Here is a 5790-nt window from a genome sequence, read left to right as displayed (position 1 = left end):
GGGTCGTACTTCAGAACCGGAATGGACCCATCAAAGATTCGGTCTGTCCTCAATATTTTCGGGCAGAGATGCCCCGAAACAAGTGATCCCTCAGGTTGTCGGGCATTGGAGGACGAAAAGAATCACCTTCAAGCAATCTCGGTCGATCGACCCGGGTTGGTCGATCGATCGATCGACTTCAACAGACCGAAGCTACTTGTTTGTCGCACTTCAGTCGATCGACCGGGTATGTCAGTCGATGGACTGACATACCTGCTGATCGTCTTTTTCTTGCTTTTGGTCGTTCCAGCTTTCTTCTGACTCGGTTCCGCCTCATCTTTTTCAGGGGCATCCTCTATCATAGCAGGCCCTTCAAGGGTAGACCCGCTCCTCAAAGTGATAGCATTTAGGGTCTATTTTTGCTCCGTCTGAGTCGGTAAGTGTTCCGGAGCTCGAGTTGTGCTCTTGCTAGCCAATTGGGCAATTTGGCTCTCCAACATCTTCATCCCGGCCTCTCTAGCCTGGGATTCCTTCAGCAACAAATTCTTTAACTCATTGAAATCAGAACCTTGGGTTTATTGCTGCTGCTGTGGGACATACGGAGGCTTTTGGAACTGTTGTTGCTTATGAGGGGGCACATAGTTCTGCTGCTGCTGCTGCTGTGGAGGTTGAGTCGGATTCAAGACATTTTGGCTACTCCACCTCAAGTTGGGGTGGACATTCGGCTCATAGTAAGTGTTTGTCTGCCTATAATGTTGAAAGGCAGCACAAGACTCAAAGGGACTAGGACAATTGTCTGAAACATGTCCCTCAGCTCCACATCTTTTACAGACGAAAGGACCGTCTGAAACAGCGTTTACATGGTAAATCCCTCCTTTGGAAGCTCCTCCCAACTCGTACTTGTCAAATCTTGCCGTGAGAGCTTCTAATGCAGCTACAGAAGAAGATTAAGTAGCTCTCCTTTGATTTCCCCGGGAATTCCCATACTCAGCTTTGTGGGTGGCCAAGTCATCAATGATCTTCCACCCCTTAGTCTCCCCTATATTCTTCTGGAATCTGCCATTAGCTGTCGCATCCAGGATACCCCTTTGATCGTCATAGAGCCCATTGTAGAACTGATTGCATAGGCTCCACTTCTCAAACCCATGATGCGGAATGGTTCACACCAGTTTCTTGAAACGGACCCATGCCTCATGAAAGTTCTCATCCGGCCCCTGTTTAAAGCTCGTGATTTGAGCTCTGATAGCATTCGTCTTTGAGGCAGAAAAGTACTTCTTGTAGAATACCAAGGCCAAAGAATTCCAGTCGGTGATCCCATTAGCAGCTCGATCCAGATCTCTGTACCACTCCCTTGCAGCATCGCGGAGTGAGAATATAAACATGGTCTCCTTTATCTGGTCCTGGGTCACACCGGTCGGCGGGGGTATAGAGCAACAATAATCAATAAATATCTCCATATGCTTGGCTGCATCTTCATTTGCAGCTCCCCCGAATTGGTTCCTCTCAACCAAGTTGATATAAGCAGGCTTCGGTTCGAATTTCCTATCAGCTCCAGGTAATTCGAACCCCTTGTATAGATTTGCAAATTGTCGGCTCGAGTGACTCGCTATACTCGCTTCTTCACCATGACTGGAAATTATGGAGATGTGACTGTCTCACCAAAGAAGTGGAAATGGGTGATGAAGGTGGATCCTCCTCGTATAGCTCGTTCTCGTAGTAACTAGACAGAGTACTCAGCTCTTCCTCTGTCGGCAATATCCTAGATGATCGTCTCAACTCATGCAAGGTCTTCTCAATCTCAGGATTGAAAGGTACTAATTCACCACCCTGTGACCTGCGCATAAGAAGAAACTACAAAAAGAATATGAGAATAGTTTAAGGAACGAATGTCCCTTAAACTAAGAAACAGACTAAAATAAAACAACTAAAAATTAGAACAATTGCCTCCCCGCCAACGGCGCCAAAATTTGATACCCGTCGTTGTGAGTACCAAAAATAAAATTTATATTTCCTATTAAGACTAACAAAAGCTAGTGGTAACAGGGTCGAACCACAGAGAGGCAGATGTAATTATTAGATGTCTAATTTCATCTAAGGTAACAAAGCGTGTGTAGGGTTGAGTTGATTTGGTCTATAGCTAAAGGCAAATAAAAGACAGTAAACTAATTAAACGGATAAAAATCAAGGATTAAAAGGGTGCAAGGATGGTCGGTTCACTATAGTTTCGGCGGCAACAAACTGGGTAGGTCTAAAACAATCACGTGAGACGGGAAAATAAGAGGTCCTTTCGGTCCACTCGCACAGGTAGCATCTTTAGATCTCGCTAAAGGTCCCTAATACCACTAATACTGACTTTCGTCCTGAAAAGTGACTAAAAGTCTAAATCAATCTATCTTTCGATCTAATTAATCTAGTCGTCTTAATTAAGTAGGCTATTTCCCTTCCCTATCTTTCGATCTTTATCGGGTCGGTCAAATCCTAGGTATTCAACTAGTCGCGTGCACTCGATTCGTCAAACACAACAATTAAAACAATTAAAACGAAACAATCTCAGCGTGGCCAGTCGATCGACCAGGGAACCCAGTCGATCGACCGGCAAGCGATTTCAGGCCAAGTTAATTCTAATACCGCCTAACTACAGTTCCTCTACATCCTAGCACAATTAATTTAGCTACTCATACTAGGAATGATAACAACAATGGAATTAACGAAATTAACTACTGAATTCATGCTTAAATTAACGGAATAAAAGGCTAGCACAAAACGATAATTATGGCTTCGGGAAACTAACTAACAATTCTATACTATGAACGATAAAGTAATGAAACTGAAATAAGCAGAGGAAAATACCGTGAAGATGAATGGTAACGAAAAGATTAAAAGAACGAACGAAAGCAATATCCCGAACCCTAATTAATTGATATGCTAAAACTGATAAAGAACTGAAGGAAAAACAAGATAATTTTCTCTATGAATATCTCTGTAAACTAGGTTACGTTATAGAGCAAACTCACGTAACTTTATTCCTAAACCTAACATAGCTTTGGGCTTCAAGTTTCTCGATCTATTGATTCACGTCTGAAGTAGCGGTTTGGTCGATCGACCACTATGACCGGCCGATCGACTAGTCTGCGATGCACAGTAGTTCCTGGAAGTCGTGGGTTGGTCGATCGACTAAGGGAGCCAGTCGATCGACCGCTTTAGCTGATTCTTGACTTCTAACTTGCCGTGGATTTGTCTTTCGGGCCTTGAAATACGCACCAAGCTCGTTCCTTAAGTAAATACTTCATGTCAAATGCAGTGCAAGATACTCGGGGACGGATTTAGCTCAATATCTACTCATTTCCGCATAAATCTACAATATTACATAAAAAATACGAAAGTAGACGAAATGGGGCAAATAGTAGCCTTAAACTACATAAATGAGCTCTGAAATGCGTGTAAAGTAGGGTGTAAAACATCATATAAAAGACACGCATCAATGACTAAAATTAATTGTAACATATATGAATATGTTGTATAATGAGATATAGATTTCTAACACCTAGGGTGTTTTACAAGTATTCTAACAAGCAAAGTCTTAAGAAGAAAAAGCATCTACTAGGGCCTATATACACTTGTCAAGTTTCCCAAGTAGACGGTTTCGCAAAGAAACATGCAAACTACATGCCATGATGCAACTAGCATATATACATCCTAATGCAAATAATTCTATCAACTAATATGACATATAATCTAAATGCAAGTCCTAAGTTCACATTGTTATACCGCATCAATCAAAATAAAGCCAAATAGTCATTAACATAAAGAGGAAAAAGGAGATTGGAAAGATCATACCATGCGGTCTTCAATATCCTCATGTCTCGGATGTGGCGTAGTCGATCAATGTGAACAAGGATAAAACAAACACAATATATACAACAATATATACATGACTACACTACAAAGGAAATGAACTCGTTTTTGGATTTTCAAATTTTTTCAAATTTTCGTGGTTTTTCGAAATTTTTTGGATTTTTGAATAAAAGTTAAGTTAGAATTCCCCATCCCCACACTAATATGGGCATTGTCCTAAATGGCCAAAATGATGGGAAATTATGCAAACATGATGCATGAATTCTACACTAAATGCAAGCTATACTAATCTATACTACATGATGCATGGGTTTTTGTTTATGACGGAGAGCGTATTTTTGATTACCTTCCGTTGCGTATGCATGTACTTCCCCAAACCGAGATAGACATTATTTCTAATGTCCTAAAGTTGGGGTAGTTCATGCACACAAGATGCAATGCATGAAACTAAATTGTCATTTTGGATTTTCAAAAGTGGGAACAATGAAATAAGAACACCTAAATGGGGCCGAGATGTTAGTCCTCTATGTTGCTAGGACTCTACAACCATGATCAAGATAAAGTAAGTAAAACAAAGAAAGAAGTAGACAAACCTCAAGAGGGTATGAGCCTCCAAAGCTTGCTAGTCTTCCATCATATCATCATTGTCATCATCTTCCTCAATAGAAGTGGACTCATCTCCACTTCCCTCTTCACTTCCTTGCTCACTTCCTTCATCATCCTCTTCTTCTTCTTCATTAGCCTCTTCATCAATGCTATCGTCAACAACCTCATCACCGACAACCTCATCGTCACCCGGAATCTTACCTCTAGATGCACTCGGAAAGAAGACTTCCCTATCCGCCCAACTAGGCAAAGGACATGAAGGATCAAGTAGTCCTTGCCTAGCTAAATGAAGGAGGGGTGGATATTGGGCTAAGTATGCATCTTCCCGATCCTTAAAAGCTTGTTTGTGCATCTCTTGCATAAGTAGAGTCATGTAGTCATTGCTTGCTTTAACACCTTCGGGTTTGAACTCTTGATACTTGAAAGGATAGGGTGGTGTGACAATGGAGGAGGAGGGCATTTTAATTTCACCCCTTTGTTGACGGATGATGTATTCGGCTTCTTTTGAGAGGGGAAGAAGGTAGTTGGTCCGATGGACACTCAAACGGCATATCTTGGAAGGCAAAGTAAAAAATCTAGCCTCATTGGTGAGCCACCCTTATTTGGTGTCAAGAGGGTTGTGAGTGACCCACTTGTACTTGTTAATCATGGTATCCATGTCGATGAGATGACCCCCCTTTTTTGCCACATACTTGCTATCCTTGTTGAAATTCGGATCAAAGTACTTAGCTAAAAGAGTGACTAGACCTCCATTTACAATAACAGTGGTGCCTTGCTTTCCAGAATCAACATTTAGCCATCTTTCCACCAAAAGCCTTAGAGAATTGTAAGGGTTGGTGAATTCCCTTCCAATATTTAAGGCCGACTCAAGTAGAACACAATCGAGCTTGGTAAAGTGGTTAGTGTCTTTTCTTGCAATGATAGTATTCCTGATGACCTTGTGCCACACTCTAATGCCCGGATGGTGGACTAATAGAGCGCGACTAGCATGATAGTTCTCAAATTTCCTCCCGGAAATCGCCTCCCAAAGAGGAGCGAGGTCATACTTTTCGGGATTCTTGAAATAACTAGGTGAATCACTAAGACCCAATACTTTTCCCAATTCATCAAAGGTGATGCGCCTACTCACATTAGCAAGGCGGAACTCGATGTTTTCTCTAGTCTCTACCTTAGTAACTTTCAAAGAACTCAAGAATTCTAAGGTAAGGGAGGGATATGTCAATTCTCTTGTAGCAAACAATTTTCCCAACCCCATGGCTTCAAAGAAGGCTTTCGTTTGTTCAAGGACACCCAATTTGTTCAAGGCATCTTCACATATGAATTTGGTGGATAGAAAGGATTTTCTAGCAT

At 41.7% G+C, this 5790-nt stretch overlaps 1 non-coding gene across 1 annotated transcript; it reads left to right on the top strand.

The window, feature by feature from the left end:
• Positions 1–1119: 1119 nt before the first annotated feature.
• Positions 1120–1226, top strand: LOC141625710 (small nucleolar RNA R71). The gene has a single exon (XR_012535476.1). It is a non-coding gene; the product is annotated as a small nucleolar RNA R71 (small nucleolar RNA).
• The last annotated feature ends 4564 nt before the right edge of the window (positions 1227–5790 follow it).

The sequence above is a fragment of the Silene latifolia genome, chromosome X (genome assembly GCF_048544455.1).
Source record: "Silene latifolia isolate original U9 population chromosome X, ASM4854445v1, whole genome shotgun sequence".
NCBI classification, from domain to species: Eukaryota; Viridiplantae; Streptophyta; class Magnoliopsida; order Caryophyllales; family Caryophyllaceae; genus Silene; species Silene latifolia.
The sequence above is the reverse complement of the archived record's forward strand: the minus strand, read 5'-3'. Positions and strand labels throughout refer to the sequence as shown.